Here is a 24,562-nt window from a genome sequence, read left to right on the forward strand (position 1 = left end):
ATAAAATCTTAGAATTTTGAAGGCCAAAGATGAAAGAATCCACAGTCAAGCGTAAAAGACAGCCAAAGCACATTACCTATCTGTGAAGCAGAAGTTTGTATGAGTCCTTGTAAGCACACACTCTCATTTTTCCATGATTTTCACATGATTTAACAGTTAGGGCCCTTATTTTGAATATCTCTGTGACTGTGATTATGTGTCCAAATTGTACTTATATTGATTGCTTGATTCCCCTACTGACCCAGTTAGGACAGTGCATTTATTCTTTCTACCTCCATTAAAGTTTATTAAAGCCCTTCTATTTCAAGTGATAGGATTTAAAATACTCATTAAACTTGGATTATATTATTGCTATCCAAAAGCATTATAGTAGAGTCTTGAATTATTGAATACAATAACCCATTCCAGGTAGATTAAAGCCTTAAATGTGAAAGGCAAAAACAGAAAAACTTTGGTAAGAATATGTAGAAAGATACTTTCATGGCCTTGGGATAAAATAAGATTTTTCATACAAACAGAAAAATGATAACCATAAAACAAAAGATTAATAAGCTACAAAATTAAATTAAGAACTTCCATTCTTCAAAAGACACCATAAAACAGTGAAAAGACAAGCCAGACACTCTGAAATATATGACTGTTCAGAAAGAACCCATACCAATCAGTAGACATGTGCACTGAATTCATGAAGATCAGGGTGTTGATAGTGGGGGAGTCTGTCCATTTGTGCACAGACTATATGAGAAATCTTTGTACCTTCTGAGTTTTGCTGTGAACCTGAAGAGGCTCTAAAAAATAATCTGTTTTAAAAAATCATGAGCAAGCATTTCACTGAGAAGGAACCATTAAAGATCTTAACTATAGGAAAATTGATAATGATAAGGAATGTTCATAATCATTTATGTACATTTATTTCTCAAAATTAGAAAAAATTAAGATATTTGATGATGCTGAGGGCTGTTATGCATGGTAATCAATGGGACTTTTTTGTACAGTTGGAGGTATATTTGTTGCACAACCACTTTGAAGGATAGTTTAGTGCTGCCCTGTGGAGATAAACATATGCATTTTCCACAACCCTGTGTTCTACTCTTGCAAGATGTGCCAGGATACAGGTACTTAGATACTGCAATAGATAAAACTGGAAACAACTCACATGTCCTTGGATAAAATAATATAGAAGCAGATTATAGTATATAAAAAAATGAAGCATTATATAGCCATTATTGAAATGATTAATGAAAAAATGAAATATATATGCAGCAATAGAATAACATGAGAGATAAATATTTGAGGAAAGATATTAATTACAGTGGTAAGATAACATTTTTATTGAACTCAAAAGCAAACAAAATCTAACAATATGTAAGTTGTCTATACACATATAACGGCTTCTGGGATGGTGCTAGTAGTAAAGAACCCTCTGCCAATGCAAGAGATGAAGAGGCACAGTTTTGATCCCTGGGTTAGGAAGCTCCCTTGGAGAAGGGAATAGCTACCCAGTCCAGCATTCTTGCCTGGAGAGTCCCATGGACTGAGGAGCCTGGCAGGCAACAGTCATAGGGTTGCAAAGAGTCAGACATGACTGAAGTGAGTTAGCACTTACGCACATACATCCATAAAGTGATAAGAAAATTTAAACAGAATAAAAGAAAAATAAATGATCAGCCCAAACTTCAAAATCAGGATGGAGTCTGCAGGTGAAACTATGAGATGGGTTGAGAAGCATACACAGGTAGACTTGAGGGACTGTCAGTAATCTAGATCCAAAGCTGGGTAGTGACAATAAAAGATATGCACTTTGTTATTCCGTTTCCTAACTTCTGTGAATACTACATTTTTTTTCTTGAGGAATTACATTTAGTGTGGATACATTTTCACAATTTCCATTTATTTCAGTGATTAATTATCAATAAAACATGGCAAGTATTTATAAAATTTAAGGGAATTTCAGTTTCAAAGAACACATTAGTCACCTTGTAGTTTTACCTCTTCTAAAGATGACAAAGACAATTGTAGCCAAGCAAAGAAATAATTTATTTTTCAAAAGATTAAGTCACAGTGAACAAAATTCAACTCTAAAGCTTATTCTATCAAAATATAGAAATAAAAATCAGGATTGATTCTCAACTTTAAACTTTATAGAAAAATACATAATAGTTATCAGCAGAAGCTTCTGTTCAAACATACAACAAAGCAGTGGGATCTCATCTTTAGGCCTTTATGCAAACTTTGATCCATTTCATTCCAGTGATGTGAGTCAATGCATGTGATTCTAGTTGATTTTATCATAGACTTGTATCTACTCTGTCATGGGTAGATGACTTGTGCTGTCTCGGAGTCTTCTGCTTTTCTGGTCCTGTTATGATAAAAGCTGGAAGATCCAACTACATTTTACTGATTTATGAGAAAAATTGACTTTGGAAGACAGTCATCACTGTCATGCCAGCCCTGCTCTGGCTAGGTCTTCCCAGAGAATACTGTAAATTATAAAATTGCTATTTTGGAAGCCCCCTCATTGTGCTAGGAATTGAAACCAAGACAGATTGGTCTAAGTCAACTGAGGTGTGGGTTTAACATATAACTACTCTATATGTGTATTTCTATACTATACCATTTTTCCAAGACACAGGAATACTTTTTATCATTTATTAAAAATAAATTAAATGATTCAAAACTAAGCTAGTTTTCACTGGTGGCTCAGTGTAAAGAATACAGCTGCTAATTCAGGAGACACAGGAGATGTGGGTTCAATCTTTGGGTCAGGAAGATACTCTGGAGATGGAAATGGCAACCCACTCCAGTATTCTTGACTGGATAATCCCATGGACAGAGGAGCCTCACAAACTTCAGTTCTTGAGTTTGAATCAGACATGACTGAGCACACACATACACACCGCACATTTGTAAGATATGTTTTTACAAAGCCAGCAGGAAAAAAATAAAAAATAAATCCATTTTGAGTTAGCTTTAAATAATGAGTCAGCATTTCCTTTGAATTATAGAAAATGTAATCCTTACTTACAGAGAGAAAAAAGTGTCTTTATGACTGTAGCTTAAATTACTCCTTTTATAATATTTCATTTCAGGGGAAGTTCCTGCTATTTAGAGTGGGTAAACAATCTTGCAACTCCATAGGAGGAATTGTTAGTTATAAAAGTAAATGTTTTCTACAAAAGCCACCTAACCAAAAGTGTAGAGAATATCAAAGCAGTAGGTTGAACCACCCTCATCTGTGGGCATGTGAACATACAGTGTTCAAGTTATAGACAAGAAAATTGGTCTGTAACCAGGTGTGGAGCTACAATGTTTACATATTCAGATAATTCTCCCTTTCAACAGAGCCCAGTGATAGATATATAATAAAGTATTACTAGTACAGCAAGTACAATAGATTACTTAAGTAAAATAAGAACTCATTGAGTGTAATTTTGTTAATCTAGAATATACCACATCATAGACATTATATATAAAATCAGGCAAACTCAACTTGCCCTGTTGCAGTTATAAATGAAAATATCTGAAAAATCAGTTAAGCACTAACAACTATAAAAAAGCAAAATAAAACAACCCAAAAAAGCAGTAGTTTTGTCCAAACTATAAATTCTTATAAAAAAGCAAAATTCTTTAATATTTTATAATTCCAAAATATTTTTAAAGAGAAAATACTTGATTTTTACGTGTCTTAATTTTTCCTCATAGCTAATAGATTCATGCCTGAATCTAATAGAAACATGAATCCCATTTGCTTTCTCTATGATTGAGGTTAATGGTCATTTAATATTTCAACGTTACAACTAAGGCCACACTGACTCCTAAAGCAGCTCAGACTCCAGACTCTTTTCACTGCCCTTTTGTTCTTTTGTCCTTGCCAAATTTCATTCCAAAAACACATTACAGCCGTCTTGCCTTAGAAACACCGGATAGCACTTTCAAACTATGCTTGGGGACCATTTTATAAATAAATAAATTTATTTATTTAAATTTTTATTTTACGTTGCAGCATGGTTGATTAACAATGTTGTGTTAGTGTAAGGTGCACAGCAAAGTGATTCAGTTGTTTATCAGTTTATCTATTGTTTATCAAGTTCCTTTTCCACTTAGATTATTACAGAATATTGAGTAGAGTTTTCTTGTTGTAAAACAAGTCTTTGTGCACATGTCAATCCCAAACTCCCAATGTATTCCTCCCCATTCCTTTCCCCAGATTGCCTTGAGTTCCTTCTCTTAAGTCTGTGAGTCTGTTTCTGTTTTGTAAAGAAGTTAATTTGTATCATTGTTTTTAGATTCTGCATATAAGCAATTTTATATGATATTTGTCTTTCTCTGTCTCAATTACTTCACTTAGTGTGATAATCTCCAGGCCAATCCATGTTGCTGCAAATTTTAAACAGCAAAGCTGCAAAAAAAAAATAAGCACAAAAATGTGGGTGAGGGAGGGAGAGGAGGTAGTAACTAGACAGTGTAAAGGACATTTTTTGATAGTATAAAAGCTGGAACAAGGCAGAGCTTAGCCTTGTTTAGCCTCTGTGGAGAATATGCAGAATGGGTGACACGTATGTTGCCACTCAGAACATGTCTGCATGTAACTAAGAGGCTCACCCCAGTATTAATTTTGAGTTTATAAATAAATTTTAGTGAGTGGGCAAATTAGTAAATACCAAGCTCTAAAACCCTGAGGATTGACAGAATTTATCCTAATTCCACCTCTCAAACAGAACAAGCCTATCACTTCTTGTATTAGCCCTTCTCAGCTTTGAGGATAAAGTAACAGTTACGCAGTCTCTGATGGATGTCAGGCTCTTTCACAGGACTTAACTTGTGTTTACTCCTTCTGTTCTCACAACAGTTTTATGAAGTAGAAATATCATTATCCCCCAAGGAGTACAGGGGGCTTTGACTGTTTGTTCAAGTTATACAGGCAATAAGTAGCACAGGTAGAATTAAATGCAAGCAGCCTGGCCCCAGGCACAAATACTGGGGGAAACAGATAAACAAACACCCACACAACTTCCTCCACTCTCCTTCCCCACCACCAAAATGTCCTCAACATGCCCAGTGTCTTGATCTGAAGTCATCCATATTTTGATAGTTAGGTTTTATCTCTGAATCAAATTAATGTGCAGAAAAGATTCTGTGTGTATGTAACATGGTCTTGGCTCCTTGAAGGAATGCTCTCCACAGTATTCCGTCCTGGGCTTATACTATGGGATACCGTAAGTGCCATATGGAACCTGTTACTTAATTTATTGGAGAAATGTTGTTGAGGACATTGCCTTTGACATTACTCAGTGTTCCCAATATAAAGAACCACATGAGTCATTTTTCTCAGGCCTAGTGCCAGGAAGAACCTGAGTAATATACATGCATTTTTTCCCCTTTTGAAATAATGTGAGTCAATTTAAAAACCATATTTCTTAAGTGAATTTTAGGAAACTCTAGAACTCTAAAGGAGGCCATGTGTCCACAACATCCTACATGGCTATTAAAACTTACGTTACTATGTAATCATTGCATGTTTTAATTTTGCTCTTGCTCTTGATAATTCATTCTTTTTGAATTTCTACCTACATATATCTACCTCAAAACAATTGTGGAATAAAACAAGGGCGTGTGTGCTTAGTCACTCTGTCGTGTCCAGCTCTTTGTGACCACATGGACTGTAGGCTGCCAGGGATTATCCCAGCAAGAACACTGGAGTGAGTTGCCATTTTCTTCTCCAGGGGATCTTCCTGACCCAGAGACTGGACTTTAGTCTCATGTGTCTCCTGCATTGCAAGCAGATTCTTTATCTACCCAGCCATTGGGGAGGCCAACAGCAAGGGGAAAGTATATAAAGAAATTAGTATATAAATTCATTTGATTTGGAGTCCTCATTTTTCCTGTCACTGTCTTCTAATGTTTTCTAGCTTATAAACACAGCTTTAAAAGGAGCATCAAACACTGAATGTGAAGTTCTAGATGTACTCTAACCAACACTAGTTTTATTTCCATCTGCCTTGATCAGCTTTGGTTAAAAGATAGCATGTACTTTGTGTCTAAGTTTCCTTAATTCACTATGTTACAGATTTTTAATAGCTTAGATAATTTAGATAATCTGTAAGGTTCTTTCTGGTAAATTCCTATTTAGATTTGCAGGCAAATGTTTTTAAATAAAAACCTTATGATTTTTTTCTACAAACATTTAAGTTATATTGAAGCACTGCAATTTATTTTTAAAACTTCTGCAGATAAATATAAACTAAGCCAGAGTGACTACATTTCTTACAAGTGAGTAGATGAACATGTGTGGGTGTGAGCACAGTTACACCTGCAAAGATGATGCACCAAAGCAAGGAAGGACTCCTAGTTTTGTAAATGTTGTGTCAGCCAAGCAACATGATCACATCAACTTTAATTCTAGGAATACAACCACTGGTCACAGTTAAGGTGTGATCATACTCTTAGGTTGTGATCAATTTTTTCTAGAAAAGTAATGAAGTTATTTACTGTGGGTTACAGACTGACAGCAAATTTGTCTTTAACTAATGTGATGAGATTGGAAAGGTGAAAATATCCTATTAGCCTGTATATATTAGAACAATAAACTTTAAAGTTTATTGTTTTTAAACTTTAAAAACAATCTTTAAAGAGTCATAAAGAAGCAAGACTAAAGAGGAGACTGCTATCTCATAGGAGGGTTAAGTTTAGCATGTTATAAAGTAAAACATGGTTCGGTCTTAATGCAGTTAACTCTGTTTTATTAGGGATAATTTACACCAGAAGATAATTTATAACGGAAGATATAGTCCATGCAGAAATTTTAGGAAGCTTAAAATTTTATGTTTAGGATGCTTTTATTTTATGTTAAGAGAAGTGGTTTCTGTTTATTTTCCAAGAGAGAATAATCCACATTTTGCTTCCATCTGATATGATATTGAATATAGTTAAACAGTACATTCTGTATTGATTTTTTTTTTTTTGCTTTAGAAAGTAGCAGATATAAGTAGATATAAATACATACACTCAGTCACACACACACACACACACACACACACACACACACACACACACACATATTCAGTTCAGTCCAGTCACTCTGTCATGTCCAACTCTTTGCGACCCCATGAATCACAGCACGCCAGGCCTCCCTGTCATCACCAACTCCTGGAGTTTACCCAAACTCATGCCCATCGAGTCGGTGATGCCATCCAGCCATCTCATCCTCTGTCATCCCCTTCTCCTCCTGCCCCCAATCCCTCCCAGCATCAGGGTCTTTTCCAACGAGTCAGCTCTTCGCATGAGGTGGCCAAAGTATTGGAGTTTCAGCTTCAGCATCAGTCCTTCCAATGAACACCCAGGACTGATCTCCTTCAGGATGAACTGGTTGGATCTCCTTGCAGTCCAAGGGACTCTCAAGGGTCTTCTCCAACACCACAGTTCAAAAGCATCAATTTTTTGGTGCTCAGCTTTCTTCGCAGTCCAACTCTCACATCCATACATGACCACTGGAAAAACCATAGCCTTGACTAGGTGGACCTTTGTTGGCAAAGTAATGTCTCTGCTTTTTAATATGCTGTCTAGGTTGGTCATAACTTTCCTTCCAAGGAGTGAGCGTCTTTTAATTTCATGGCTACAATCACCATCTGCAGTGATTTTGGAGCCCCAAAAAATAAATTCTGACACACATTAGGTAGATGTGATTAATAGAGCAATAATGTAAAAAGAAGAATCCTCACTTTCCCAGAGAATCAAAAGGGCAGGCTTGCCTAAAAGTAAAATAAAAAAATATAGACTATTTTCTCCAAAATTTATTGAATTTTAAACATTTATTTTAAGCTTTTTTTCCCATACAATTCTGAATTTTAAACATCCAAATTTAAGCAGAGATGTATAGGAGGCAACTAAACTTGATAAAAATCAATAAAGAAGAAAAAATACACTGTTGACATCTAATATGCATTATTCTAGAGCATAGATCATTACAGACCATTATTGAAATGTTCTTATTTTGGTAAAAGGTACAGATTTTGTCACCTAATAGTTCTGAGATTTGTAAGTGTATCCCTATAAAGCAGTTCTTAATACTATCACACAGAGAAGAGTGTTTCCATGAACTAATTATATTAGTGAATGAAATAACAGAATCTTCCTTAGGTATTTACTATTTGCTTTCCTTTTAGGCAGTCAACAAGCAAAGTTTTAAAGACAATACAGGTACTTTCTTATATATGGCTTTTATTCTGGCAGAAATCCCTTAAAGTAAAATGCACCATACTTAACCAACAGAAAACTTTAGGAAACTTAGATCCTTCTAAGTACTAGACATTAACGTATTGGCATAGCCACAGGAAGTAATAAGTTCCATTGACAGCAATATTTTTGTTAGAGAAAATGCATTTAATCTGTAATATATCCAGAGACTTAAGATCATCTAAATAATATATAAAGAAACTTGGTCCCTCTCCAGTGATTGAGAACACATTCTCTGTCTGATTGTGGATAACTGCAATCCCAAAAGTCAGCAGAGCAGCAGATAACTTTATCATATAAACCACATCTTACTTCATAGGCAAAGGATTGCATGTTAAGAAAATGATAAGGGACATAAAACCACCTAAAACATTTTTGCGAATAATGATAAAGAATGATGGTATTTTTCTAAGTTGTGACATAAAACATTAATTCTTTGGATTTGAAAATAGTAGAAACAAAAGAGAAACCATGCACACAAAAAATACAAAAAACATACACAATCTTAACCTATCTTATGGTCTACTAATTGAAGGCATAACATATAAAACCATTAATGGCAACATTCACTCAGTATACTTAGTACTTATTCTGTGCCAAGCACGTGCAACATATACATGAGCCTAGCACTCAAGGATCCTTTTGCATTCTCTTCGCCTTGACAGGTTTATATTCTTTCTTCTTTCCTGTCTTACTTTCTTTTATATAAATTTGCTATTATTATTAGTTATTTTTCCCCAATGCTTAGACAATGTTTATAATTTTAGTAGTTAGTCTAGATCTGTATTAATATGGCAGTTACCAGTCATAGATGACTATTAATTTAATTTAATTTAAATTAAGTAACATTTAAAGCTCAGTTTCTTAGCCACACTAAGTTTCTCAGTCATTAGTGTTCAGTTTCTTAGCCACATTTTAGCAGAGGTAACAGGCAGGGTTTGATGATGGACTGAATGAGGGGTGAAGAGAAAAAGCCATTGATGAGGGTCCTGTTGTTGCCCTGAGCACTGCTAAGGAAAAATTTGCTAACTACCAAGAGGAGAAAGTCTGTAGATAGAGATCATAATTGAAAATTAATGTAAATTATCTATCTGACCTCTAAGTGGAGATGTGAAGAGAGTGTGTGTTTGACTATACAAATCTAGAGTTCAACAGAGAGATTTGGCTTAAAGATTTTAATTTGGAAATTAACAGCATAGAGGTGATGTTAAAATCTGCATAAGCTCACCAAAATAGCAAGTATAGATAGAGAAGAGAAGATGAAGGACTATGGGATTTACATACTCCAAAATTAAGAGATCAGGTAGAAGCTGAGGAAACAGCATAGGAAAGCAGTGTCCTGGAAGCCAAGAAAATGTATGCATCTGTTAGGCAGTTAGAACAGGAAAAAGGATTCCAGAATGGCGGTGGCTAAAAGACAAGGAAAGGAAAAGCCCGTGAAAATAGAACAAAGGAAGTTCCAAGGACCAGAGAGAGGACCTCAGGTGGAACAAAAAGCACTCCTGGCTGGCCCAGTTTACATAGGACTGGCCCAGGGGGAGGAGAAAAAACATAAAACAAGGAGCCAAAGGGCCAGGGGTCTCTCTCTCTTCTCTTCACGTCTTTTGGGTCATCAGGCCCTCACACCTCGAGGATGTATTTTCCTTTATTTTCTAAATAAAACTGAGCTGTAACACGAAGCTGTAATACTGATCCATCTGAGAGCTGTGACACTGGTCTGTCCATGAGCTATAACGCTGATCTGTCGCTTCAAATTTATGTTGTGATGAGACAAAACCAAGGAAATTACACGCTCCTTTGACACATCCAAAGGGAAAAGGTAATCGATTGTGTCAAATACTTTGATAAATCAACCGTAGGGAGAACTGGAAACTAACTATTGGTTTTGGCAACTGACAGATGCAGTTTCTGAGGTGATAGGGGGAAAAGCTTGATTAGAGTATGTTTAAGAATGAATTGAAAAGTGAATTTGGGAAAAGGGCTTATATGTGACTTTTTGAACATTTTTACTACATAAGTAGCTACATGTAAATGGGATCAACAGAAAGAACTTAGCAGCTTGTGTTGACGGTGATGAGAATGATCCAATAAAGAAGGATATTAATGATGTCAAAGGGAAAGGGAAGAATTATTGGTGTAGAGGAGAGAGGATAGTATCTGTGCTCCCGCGGAACCAATGACTTTAGACAGTCTTGTGGAGTGCTCTTTCATAGTCTTCGATGGCAGCAGAGATCACATATGAATGGATAAATGCTGAAGGAGGTACAGTAGCTGGTATGAAGTTCCCTGAATGCCTGCCTTCCTCAATGAGGTTGGAGGTTGTTGATTGAGAGTGCACATAGGGAAGAAATTTGGGGAGTTAAGGGTTAAATTGTGGTGTTGGAGAAGACTCTTGAGAGTCTCTTGGACTGCAAGGAGATCCAACCAGTCTATCCTAAAGGAAATCAGTCCTGAATATTCATTGGAAGGACTGATGCTGAAGCTGAAACTCCAATACCTTGGCCACACGATGTGAAAAACAGACTCATTGGAAAAGACCCTGATGTTGGGAAAGATTGAAGGCAGGAGAAGAAGGGGATGACAGAGGATGAGATGATTGGATGGCATCACCGACTTGATGGACATGAGTTTGAGTAAACTCTGGGAGTTGGTGATGGACAGGGAAGCCTGGCCTGCTGCATTCCATGGGTTTGCAAAGAGTTGGACACGACAGCAACTGAACTGAACTGAAAGGTTAAAGGAGAAACTAGCAAATAGACATTTAAGAGTTTGTGATGCATAGTATTAGTATCTGGCAATACTGAGAGTCCTTTTGAGGTTAAAGGGCATGAAATGAGATCAGTCTACATGATCGAGTGTCTTTTCCTCAGCTTTAATCTTCACAGACGCAGCTGTGGAATAGGGCAGAAAAGTATTTAACCACAGTTGTGGCTAAAACTAGTGTGATAAAGAAATCTAGGTAATAAAATTAATTTTGTATACAAAGGAGTATTAAGTTGGGTAAAAGGGGCTAGAGAACCTCATGCAGTAAGGAACAAGGAAAAGCTGGTAGCATCGCAAATGGTAGTTCTCAGTGTGTGGTTTGGACACTCTGGAGTTACTCCAAGATCTTTTCAAGGAATCGCAACTGTTTCCATTATACTACTAACATGTTACTTGTCTTTTCACTCATGTTCTCATAAATCTACAGTGGAATTTTATAGAAGTTCCTGATGTATATGTCAAAACCTAATGACAGAAACATAGAAGAATCCATCTGCATTCTTTTAAAGAAAATTTCAAGATATAAAACTGTGTTACTTTTCTCTTAAAGTTTATTTTTTGCTTGGGAAATACAACAGTTTTCCCAATTGATGTTAAAAGTTATATTTGTATTGTTAACATACATTTAATTTATTTTAATTTTTTACTTATGCTACAACAAAAAGCAGCAGACAGCCACATAAATAAAAGCTTTCTGGCATCCTCAGAAATTTTTTAATGTGTAAAGTGCTCCTGAGATTTGAAACTTTGGGAATTGATAAATTAGAGTAACTGATAGAATCAAAATATTTTTGGAGTCATAATAAAACAAAGAGTGAGCCAAAAATATAGGAGGTGTTGATAAAAGTACAAGTGCATGCAGTTGAGCATGGGGTGAGATTATAGTTATTGAATGCAATGTCTATAGCAGTGCTAGCTAGTGAAATTTTCTGTGATGATAGAAATGTTCTATATATGAACTGTACAATGTGATGGCCATTAGGCACACATAGATATTGAACCCTTGAAATGTGTTTAGTGCAACTGAGGAATGAAATTTTAATTGTGCATTGTATTCAATTTTAATTAAATATGAATATCCACGTCTACCATGTCGAACACTGCAGTATCACTGTGATACTGTACAGCTGAAACAGGTTGGAAGATAAGATTACTGCAGAAAAAGAGTTCAGCAAACTGAGGCACCAAAGTGTGGGAGAAATTATCTTCTTGAAGTGCATTATGCACATTGAGCCCAGCTCCAGAGTCCACTCCGTGCATTATACGGCTCTTATTTGAAGTTGCTAATCTTTTACAGTTTTCTCTAAATACTGCAGGTGTGGATTTTAAACCAGGTAGTCCATGCTAATTACTAAGACAGAAATCCTACTCAAAAGGTTTGTGATACAACTCATTAAAACTTAAGGACATAAAATATATAGATAATTGACAAATGTGGCCTGACAAATGTTCAATACATTTTTGAGCCTCACCCTTTGTAGTGTAATGATGGCTAAAATTTAGTTTACAAAGGAGCTTATCAGTCTTTCTGAATTTACATTTTCCAAATAAGCTAATTAGCCCTCTTGGCTATTTCCATAATGCTGTTAACTATAAATGCTGAATTAGTTATTTGTGATGATAACATGGAGACACTGAAGAGACTTTTTATTCAGGGTACATTTAAATATCTCTAGGGCAGGAGTGACATTTCTTTGTCAAGACAAGAGGTAATGTTACATTAACTTTACCAAATCCTTTTCAATACCAATGATAATCGATTTAGAAGACAGCATTTTGCTTATAAACATAGTTGAATTAATAATTAATTATAGATAATCTTTAGACAACTCTAGCAACAGAATAAAATAACAGTTTATAAAAGACTTAAACTCTCCTTTATTAAAGTGTTACTTAAGCTAAGGAAAAGTTAGATATATTAATTACTTTGAAGGTAATATTTTATTTACTTTTACTCCTATCTTTTCTAAAGCATTTAATAGCTAAAGCTTATTTAATCAGAGAGGGAGAAATGCCAAGCACAAAACATGGCAGTCCTCTAAACAAAATGATGTAGATAGGTATTATTGCTATAAAAAAGTGCTAATATTAAAAAGTAGTATTCTTGAAAGTTAAAGTCAGTGGCAGAGGATAACATGCATGAATTCATAACTACTGGTCAAGTGTCCACAGTGTCCTGGCTTCAGTCCTAACAGATGGGCATCCAGCGGTGAACAGCAGACGTTGTCTCTGCTTCTAAGCCCCAACATATAGCTTCAGAAAAGTGAAGGAGCCTGAAATATTCAAACCTCTATGAAAACCAAAATATTTGATCCTCAAGAACAGTTATGAAAATAAATACAAATATCATGATTCAGTTCAGTTCAGTCGCTCAGTCGTGTCCGACTGTGACCCCATGAATCGCAGCATGCCAGGCCTCCCTGTCCATCACCAATTCCCGGTGATCACCACTATACAATATCATGAATACCCAACTTTTAAAAAAAAAATACTTCATTTTGGGAGAGTTCTTCCTTTTCTATTTTTTAAATTATGAAAGTATGATAACACATTTACAGGGGACTTAGAAAATACAGAACAAAGATAAATATAGTTCTAATATATATTGCAATTATTTTTAAGTAGATAAATTAAGATTTTTAGTTGGAGTTTCAATATCAAGCTCTCAAAAATTAATGGAATGATTAGACAGAAAGGTAGGATGTAGTAGACCTGAAAAGCACTATGAACCAATTCAACATAATTGAGATTTGTACTGTTTCACACAACAGTGGGATACAAATTCTATTCAAGTTCCCATAGACTATAAACCAGGAAACATAACTTTTTAAAAATTAGAGTAGTCTTGGAGAATTTAGTCAAAAAAACTGTGAGGTCTGTATGTAAACAGTCTGTAATGCACTAATAAGGTGATCTATATTTTCAGTGTCTCTAGAGTGACATCAGGAATGACTGTATCTCTGAGTCTTTTATTTTTCCATCTGTTAAATTTTCATGATTCATATCAGTTAACAATTCTCAAAGAGTGTAATGAGCCATGCATACTTTCAAAAGAGCTTTGAAAAACATTTTTTTACCATTAAAATTTGATGCTGCCACATATTTGGAAAACTTTATTGCTACAATGTATTTATTATAAATCACAACATATAGAACAAGGATTATTATCCATGATTTAAATAGATGTTTCCTGCTATAACATTTATTTAGAAGTAAGAAATCTAACCTGTTGCTATATAAATATGACTATTTTTTTAAGCTGTCTGTTTACATGACACTCTTCTGGTTACTGAAACAAATGATGCACCATATTTGTGCAATATACTTGTTTTATTTCCTATGCAATATATAGCCTGATGAAATATTATGTATATATTTCATTCAATAAATATGTATTTGATACTAGATGTACAGCTGATGTTTAGCTCATGTGAATAATACAAAAGAATACACAAAGGATTCCTGTGATCCAGCAGTTAAAATTTTAACTGAAGAAGCAAGACAAATGAAATAAAAGGTATAATACAGTATAGTGTAATAAATATATATAGTAAAATTAACATCACAATGTTAGAAAATAAGACATTTAAGTATTGTTTTTCATAAGTAGAAGACTGGTTGTTTGCTATAATTTTTAGATCTATCAATTATGTTCTAGTTCTGTTCATTTTGTTGTGACTATACTTAGCCCATAATTGATTAGTTCTTCATTGTTTTAGAATTTCATGATAAAAATGATATTTTGCTCTAAAAGTAGAATGTTTTCCTTTGGTCATCTAGATTTTGCCTTCTTATTTGAAAGTTTCCTAATAGTGTGTGTGTGTGTGTGTGTGTGTGTGTTCATGTATGTGTACTTTATTTACTGAGTATTTAGAGCTCGTGGCAATCAAATCCTGAAAGGGTTTTATTATGATGATATTTATTTACATTGCCAATCAGCCTAAAATCTTTGTTTGATCAGCTGATTTCCTAGCAATAGGAATGCGTACATGGGATAGTAACATATTATTTTGTGATAGTAGATCAAAATAAAAGGGTCTTAAGCATAATGTTTCCAAGTCATGATGCCGTTCACCCTTCTCCATGTAGGCACACATCTTCCTAACATCATAATATCAGTGTTGGCATTTCCCAGAGTCACATCACAATCAAGGAAAGAAAGAGAACATTCTAACTAACCTTTGCCTGTGACCTAAAATCTATAAGGTTCTCATTTTTTGTATTTTAATGAATGTTAAATAATAAAGGTTACAGTATATTTTGCCTTAGTTTTATTTTATGACAAATTCATCTTATAAGAGATTGTCATCAATAAGCAATCTCTTTAAAATTACAAGTGGATGATTTATTTTTGGAAAAGAAAACTATAAATCTATTTTTTGTGTATTAAACTTCTTGTATCTTTTCTCTGTTTTAGAGTTTATTTAGTTCTTTATCTCTAGAGTTAAAAAAAGTATCCTAATATCGAAGCATTTCTTTTTAATAGTCAGATAGCTTACTTTTTACATATTTATTATGTTGTAGTATGAAATACACATTATTATTAATAAATTTTAAAGGAATATTGTGACATCCATTATAAAATAAAAATATTAACTAATATGTACTCTATTATTTTGTTATGTAATTGTCTTAATTATAGCTAATCATGAGGGCATTATTTATTTAAATTACTTTTAATATAATCACATTAATATTATTGCATTAAAAACCCTACTGAGTACTTGTTATTCGCTAGCCTTTGGCTTAAGCACTGTCGTTGTTGCTCAGTTGCCCACTCCTGTCCAGCTCTTTGTGACCCCATGGACTGCAGCACTCCAGGCCTCCCTGTCCTTCACCATCTCCTGGAGTTAGCCCAAGTTCATGTTCTTTGCGTCAGTGAAGCCATCCAGCCATCTCATCCTCTGATGCTGTCTTCTCCTTCTGACCTCAATCTTTCCCAGCATCAGGGACTTTTCCCATGAGTCATCTATTCGCATCAGAGGACAAAAATACTGAAGCTTTAGCTTTAGCTTCAGTCCTTCCAGTGAATAATCAGGGTTGATCTCCTTTAAGAGTGACTAGTTTGATCTCCTTGCCATCCAAGGGACTTGCAGGAGTCCTCTCCAGGACCACAGTTTCAATGACATCAGTTCTTTGGCATTGTGCCAACTCTCTGATGTTCCACTGGAGTAGGGAATGGTAAAGTACCCCAGTATACTTGCCATGAGAATCTCATCAACTGTATAAAAGGGTTAAGCACTACACAGCATCTAATTGAATCCTCAAAACAACCTCTGATTTATCATTCCCATTTTACAAAGAAGGAAAATGAAACATTAATTTGCTTGCCTGGGGAGTGGAGGAACTGGAATCTAAAACTGAAGTTTGCTAATGCTAAAATGATCTCATCTACCCAAACATTGCATCCTTCTTAGAAATAACAAGCACTGTACAAATCAAATTTTAAAAGATTATATTTAGACTTCCACATGAATCCACTCAGGATGTCACCTAACACATCAAAGTTCCTATCTTCCAGCATCACCAATATAATTATTTCAGATGACACATGCATACTTTCCATGCAAAAAAAGTTATGCTGTGTTTATAATAATGAAACTGCTTCCAAAAGCTCAGTTCACCGAGGAGAAAAACAGACGGATGCTAACATGGCTCATTATTATTTCTCTTAAATTCCAAATTTCACTTGATATTAGAATAGGGAAAGCAAACTAATTAAAGTAAAAAATCAGTTGATTATTTTAATGCCCAAATGACAGCACTGGCGGCTTGTTACCAACTGTCACTCTAACACATGGGAGTTTCTAAAACTATTATTTTTAATGTTAGAGGATGTGAGAATGTGTAACAGGTGTTGCCAACTCTGTCCAATCTTAATGCTCATCTTTGCACTCAGATGTTTGAGCATTGAGGAATCAAAGAATATGAAGGCCTGGATCTTTCCTTCTGTTGAAAATGGAGCCCATAACTAAAGGCTGAAGGTGCATAAGTTAGCTCCATGGGAATACATAGTTTTGAACACCTTGTATCTGGCCTTCTGTCAATCAGTATGTCACCAATATTAGCTAGCTGTAATTAGTGAGTAGATTATGTCCCAACTTTTTTCAATGCTTTTCAAAGGGATGGGAATTTTATTTTTCTCTTGCCACAGTATTCTGAATGCACTGCAAATTCTCTTTTTTATTCTTTTCTGTTTCTGTGTTTTAAGAGCCTCACTTTTTTGGCAGAAGCAGGGAAAGATTGCTTTCTAAGTTTGTATTTATTTTTCCTAGATAAGGATCTGATTTCCTAAATCCTTTTGTTCATCCGTGACTGTAAACACTTGCCAGATTCTGCTCTATCTGAAGGAGGCATTAAATTTTACACTTATTTCCTATTTTCTGAATCCTCAAAATAATTTCCACCAAATATCTATTTGGGTGCCAGGAAACCAAAAGTATAAATATCTAATTCATGTAATTAACTCACTGGCAGTATTCTTTCAAGAAATGACATGTAAGTTCTTTATAAAAAAGATTTAAGTAATTTAAATGTAAAAATCCCTAATATAGGTGATTAAGATTTTTAACTTTTAAAGGTTTTTTAAAATTAAGTGTTTAATTTAAACTGAGATATGAAGATGAAAATTCCCATTAAGGAAAGATAAGAATCATATCCACAAGGACACTAAAGAAAGACCAGCTTAAAGGAGGCTTCATTTAACTTCTGTTTTTCAGTGAGTGTTGATAATCTAATGACATCCCAGAAAATAACAGAAAAACAACCTCAAGATGTCAGACGTATTTCTTTACATTCTGGAAAAATCATCGGTGAACATCCTTCTATAACAAGTTGTTACTATAAGAGAATAGACGCATTGTAGCTCAAAATTTCTAGAGAATAAAAAAGCCCTTCACATAGATTAATACAAATTTAGAAAACTTATAAGAATGAAGCACTTTCCAACGATGGGGAATAAGTGTAAATCTATGGCTGATTCATATCAATGTATGACAAAACCCACTGAAATGTTGTGAAGTAATTAGCCTCCAACTAATAAAAAAATTAAAAAAAAAATTTTAAATTGGTATAAAAAGTGTTCAGTTCTGATTCTGATTTAGTAAGATTACCATCCTGAGGTGGTGTCAAATGTCAGTGGGTAAAGATAATAATGTATAAAATGATCAATAAGATAAATGATCACTCTATACATAGGTAGTTGGTGGGACAACATATAGGTATGATTTTAGTTCTTTTTTATCTGGAATCTAAATATTTGCAGTGGAGCTGAGTCTGTGTTCCCTTTTTAAGATGAAGAAGTTCAATGACTTTGACCAAATGGAGCTGGTCACACCAGTGTAACTCCAAAGGAATAGAACCCGGAGGCCTCCAGGGGATGGGGCAACTATTTTTGATCTGCATATAGACCCACTAGTCCTTAAATCTGCAAGGATAGTGGCTAAGGAATAAATAAACTTATAAATCAACACTTTACAGTTATGCTTTATAAAGCTAATTGGCAATGAATAAAAAAATAGATTTTGCTAGATTGATTTTGCTAGATTAATAAATATAAAGATTTTTGCTATGGAATTTCTTTTCTGCTTCATTAAATTTAAAAAATAAGTTGATGTCATCAGTTAATGAGGAATGTGTATTGAGATACATGTGACACTATTAATAACAAGATTTTCCTTTATGCTTTGATATAGCTATTTTATGAGTAAAGGATGGCAAACCTTTAAGGAAAGTAAAATAGAATGTGCAGCAATTTAATTCTTCCATCTGAATACATATGCCTGCCAAGTTTTAAAGTGCCTATATACACATTCACAAAATCTAACAAAATGTAAAATAAGGGATAAATGAGACTAAAAAAACTTTAAGTAGGCAAATCCAAGAACTCATAAATAGAATAAGAGCTCCAAAGTGGAAAATAATCCCAATACATTTCAAGATATCAAATCAACATATTTGATATTTCAATATGTCTTTTGCTGTTTGATGTTATAAAATAAATAAAACTTCACAGTAAATAATACTCCATGAAGGACAGGGAAACCTGGGGTTGCAAAGAGTCAGATGCAACTTAGCGATTGATCACACATACACAAGTTTGATTATGAGAAAGTGTATAAATTTCAAATTATGACTCCACTTTACCATCCTCTAATACATATACAAAACATAGCCTATAAGGTTCTTCAATTCTACAGCAGTACTGAGGCAGAAAGTCAAGGATTTTATCATAAGAAAATGGAGCAAATCTTTTGTTTTACCACTGTCATAGACTTCACTAAGGAGTGAAACTAAGTTAAAATAGCAAGTAGCTCAAATTTTGTTAAAAAGAGTAAAATGAGTAGCTAGAGTTCATAAAAAATTGAAAGCAAAATTTACTAAATGAGGCTTGACTTTAAAATGCATATAAATGGTTTTATATAAGTATTTTTTAAATGCTATATAATATAAACAATGTTTTCTGTAGTGGTAGTTAAGATAGTAATTTCTACTTTTGCCATGAATTTTATTTTGAAGCCACTAGATGGCTAACAAGCATAGTTGTATAGATTTGTATATGTGTGTTTGCTTTCTTGCATATGCATATATTTTCCAAACTATGTGCTATAGAAAATTTGTATGAAAAATTGCAAATAGGATGGATAAGTTAAAGCATTTTAAACTTTAGGCTATGTGCCTTGATCTGAAAAAATATAAAAGTCGAAAAGATGGTCTGCTATTTTTTTTTGTTGCCAATGAGATTATTTTGCAAAACATCTTTTCCAGAAGTATTTGAGCTGAAAATGGAAGAGGTCTAATCAAGGAGCTCAACACAAAGGAAGTAAATTAAGTATTCTTGATCCCACCTGTGATCTTAATTTTTATCATAATTTTGCTTAAATTAAATATATCTTTCTGTAATTCAATTTCTTTAGCTTTGAAAAGGTCATACTAATTTTACCAGTTGCCACTTAAAAGGATCATTTTGTCACATCAAGTCAAAAGTGTTTTGATATAAATCTTGAAAGTTCAATATAAAGCTTAATAGTATTACTGCCTGTATCCATTTCATATTTTATATAGAAATTTTAGTCTAGAATTAAATTGTATTTAATAACAATAACTATATGTCCATATAAGTTTTCAAAAACTTTAGGTGTTTTTTGGAATTCAGGACATGGAAATTTTAAAAAGTTAAATGGCACATATACTGTATCTTGTGCCATGTATCCTCTAGACTCTGGGGCTACAATATACAATTAAACTCTTCAAAATGCCTACAATGAAAAATAAATTATTCATTCTGTAAGCAGCCTTATATCAAATCAGATTAAATATCATTGTCAAATGAATTCCAAAAGTCTACAAAAACTTTGAAAGTTTTCAAAGTATTTTTGATTTTGGAATTGTGAACCTGTGATATTTACCATCTTTGCGTATTGTGTGTGTGTATATGCTTAGTAGCTCAGTCATTTCTGACTCCTTGCAATGCTATGGACTCTAGCCCACCAGACTTCTCTGTCCATGGGATTTTTCCAACAAAGAATACTGGAGTGGGTTGCCCATTCTTCCTCCTGGGGATCTTTCTGACCCAGGGATTGAACTCATGTCCCCTTCATTGGCAGGCGGATTCTTTACCGCTGAGCCACCTGGGAAGCCTCTTTTTATATACTGCCATTTGTCTAATCCGCAGTGAGTATTCAATACAATCCTTAATGCTTGGATTACTCACCCCACTCTGTAGACAGTGAAATTAAGATACAGAGAGAAGGACCACATTTGACCGACTCCAACCATGTGATGTTTCTGAAGACATATTGCCTCCTAAAAGGAAGTGAGGTGATAACGTGGATGTGAGAGGAGAGATTTTTGCAACTTTTCAACCTGAGGGAAGAGACTCCCCAAGCCTCTCCCCATATTTAGACATTTTTAGGAAGAAAAGAAGCTAAATTTGTATACAATAATGAAACTGTGATAAAAGTACAAAATGTTTCTTGATCTTAGGCAACTGGGAGTTCAATCACTGAAAAATCTAACATCAGTTTTTCCAGTTAGGCATCTAGTCTCCTACTGTTGATGGTATATATTCTGTTCTTTTTAAACCAAATCTTGCATTTTCTATCTCAACTTTCTTAATAAAATGCTTGAAATCTTGGTAATAAAATGTATAACAAGGAAAGTTGTAATGAAAATTTGGCAATATATCCTGAATTGTAGGATGGAGGATGGAGATAGAGTAAAAAAGATGGAGTAAAAGATGGAATAAAAGATAATTTTTCCTTAAGGGTATGAATTATATCTTTTCATTTTATTTTTTCTTAAAAAGCACAGAACTGTGTTAATACATACCTCAGAGTCTCTCAAAAGTTTTCAGTCTCTCCAAAGCACTAAGGACATAAATGCTAACTAATCATGGTAGATCTGAGCTCTACTCCCATGTAATATATTGTAGAAATTCTAGAGAATAGATCATCCTAGGTAATTCATGACTGAATAAGAGCACCATGTCCAAGTTGTGTGGTTTCTAGAAAGAGTGAACTGTAGATGCAAACTCTATAATGAGACTTGCTACCTGTAGCCTGTTCAGTTGTTAAGTCATGCCCGACTCTTTGTGACCTCATGAACTGTAGCACACCAGGCTTCCCTATCCTTCACAATCTCCCAGAGTTTGCTCAAACTCATGTCCATTGAGTCAATGATGTTATCTAACCATCTCATCCTCTGCCACCATCTTCTCCTTGCCTTCAATCTTTCCCAGCATCAGGGTCTTTTCCAATGAGTCCACTCTGGCCAAAGTATTAGGACTTCAGCTTCAGTATCAGTCCTTCCAATGATTATTCAAGATGGATCTTCCTTAGGACTGACTGGTTTGATCTCCTTACTGTCCAAGGGACTCTCAAGAGTCTTTCCCAGCACCACTTTTTGAAAGCATTAGTTCTTTGGTGCTTAGCCTTCTTTATGGTCCGACTCTCACATCCATACATGACTACTAGAAAAACCACAGCTTTGACTATACAGAACTTTGTCAGCAAAATGATATATTTGCTTTCAATATGTTTTCTAGATTTGTCATAACTTTCCTTCTGAGAAGCAAGTATCTTTTAATTTCATGGCTGCAATCACAGTCCTCTGTTATTTTGGAGACCAAGAAAATAAAATCTGTCACTGCTTCCACTTTTCCCCCTTCTATTTGCCATTAAGTGATAGAACTTAATTCCATGATCTTAATTATTTGAATGTTGCATTTTAAGCATGTTTTTTCACTCTCCTCTTTCACTGAGAAAAGAGAAAAAGCCACATCAAGAGGCTTTTTAGTTCCTCTTCACTTTCTGCCAGTAGAGTGGTATCATCTGCTTATCTGAGGTTGTTGAGATTTCTTGATTCCAGCTTGTGCTTCATCCAGCCCAGCATTTTGCATCATGCATTCTTCATATAAGTTAAATCAGCAGGCTGACAATATACAGCCTTGTCATACTCCTTTCCCAATTCTGAACCAGTCAGTTGTTCCATATAATGTTCTCACTGCTGTTTCTTGACCTGGATACAGGTTTCTCAGGAAACAGTTAAGGTAGTATGGTATTCTCATCTCTTTAAGAATTTTCCACAGTTTTTTTATAATCCACACAGTCAAAGGTTTTCACCAAGTCAATGAAGCAGAAGTGTACTAGATGATTTTCTGAAATTCCTTTGCATTCTCTATGACCCAATGAAAGTTGGCAATTTGATCTTTCCTCTGCCTTTTCTAAATCCAGCTTGTACATCTGGAAGTTTTCAGTCCACATACTGCTGAAGACTAGCTTGAAGGATTTTTAGGACAACCTTGCTAACATGTGAAATGAGTGCAATTGTATGGTAGTTTGAACATTTTTTGTCACTGCCTTTCTTTGGGATTGGAATGAAAACTGACCTTTTCCAGTCCTGTGTCCACTGCTGAGTTTTCCAAATTTGCTGACATATTGAGGCAGCAGTTTAACAACATCTTGTAGAATTTGAAATAGATCAGCTGGAATTCCATCACCTTCACTAGCTACTAGCTTTGTTTGCAGTAATGCTTTCTAAGGCCCACCTGACTTCATTCTCCCAGACTTTTGACTCTAGGTGAGTGACCACACCATTGTGGTTATCTAGGTCATTAAGACTTTTTTGTATATTCTTCTGTGGATTCTTGCAACCTCTTCTTAATCTCTTCTGCTTCTGTTAGGTCCTTACTGTTTCTGTCCTTTATTCTGCTCATCCTTGATTTCTCTTGATTTCTCCAATTTTCTTGAAAAGATCTCTAGCTTTCCCATTCTATTGTTTTCCTCTACTTTTTTGTATTGTTCATTGACAAAGGCCTTCTTATCTCTCTTTGCTCTTCTCTGGAACTCTGCATTCAGTTGGGTATTTCTCCTTGCCTTTTGCTTCTCTTCTTTTCTCAGTTATTTGTAAGGCCTCCTCAGACAATCACTTTGCCTTCTTGCATTTCTTTTTCATGGAATTGCTTTGGTCATTGCCTCCTGTACAATGCTACAAACCTCTGTCCATAGTTCTTCAGGCACTCTCTCTATCAGACCAAATCCCTTAAACCTATTCATCACCTCCACTTTATAATCATAAGGCATATGGTCAGGTCATACCTGAATGGCCTAGTTGTTTCCCCTACTTTCTTCAATTTAAGTCTCAATTTCACAATAAACAGAGGATAATCCCATGGACAGAGGAATCTGTCAGGATATGGTTCATTGCAAAGAGTCAGGTCCAACTGAAGTAACTTAGCATGATCTGAGCCACAGTCAGCAGCAGGTCTTGTTGATGCTATAGAGCTTTTTCATCTTTGGCTGCAAAGAATATAATCAACATGATTTTGATGTTTACCATCTTGTGATGTCCATGTATAGAGTTTTCTTTTGTGTTGCTGGAAAAATGGTGTTTGCCATGACCAGTGTGTTCTCTTGACAAAACTCTGTTAGCCTTTTCCCTGCTTGACTTTGTACTCCAAGGCCTAATTTGCCTATTATTCAAGGTATCTCTTGACTTCCTACTTTTGCACTCCAATCTGCTATGATGAAAAGGACTTTTTTTTTTTTGTGTTAGGTCTAGAAGATCTTGTCAGTCTTCATGGAACCATTTGACTTCAGCTTCTTCGGCGTCTGTAATTGAGACATGGACTTGGATTACTGTGATGTGAGTGGTTTGCCTTGAAAATGAACCAAGATCATTCTGTCATTTTTGAGATTGCACCCAAGTGCTGCATTTCAGGCTCTTTTGTTGACTATGATGGCTACTCCATTTCTTCTAAGGGATTTGTTCCCACAGTAATAGATATAATGGTCATCTGAATTAAATTCGCCCATTCCTGTCCATTTTATGTCACTGATTCCTAATATGTCTATGTTCACTCTTGCCATCTCCTGTTTGACCACATCTAATCTACCCTGATTCACGGTCCTAACATTCCAAGTTCCTATGCAGTATTGTTCTCTACAGCATTGGACTTTACTTTCACCACCAGACACATCCACAGCTAAGCGTGGTTTCTGCTTTGGTCCAGCTGATTTATTCTTTCTGGAGCTATCAGTAATTGCCTTCTGTTCATCCCCAGTAGCTT

This window comes from Cervus canadensis, chromosome 3 (assembly GCF_019320065.1).
Source record: "Cervus canadensis isolate Bull #8, Minnesota chromosome 3, ASM1932006v1, whole genome shotgun sequence".
Taxonomy (NCBI): domain Eukaryota; kingdom Metazoa; phylum Chordata; class Mammalia; order Artiodactyla; family Cervidae; genus Cervus; species Cervus canadensis.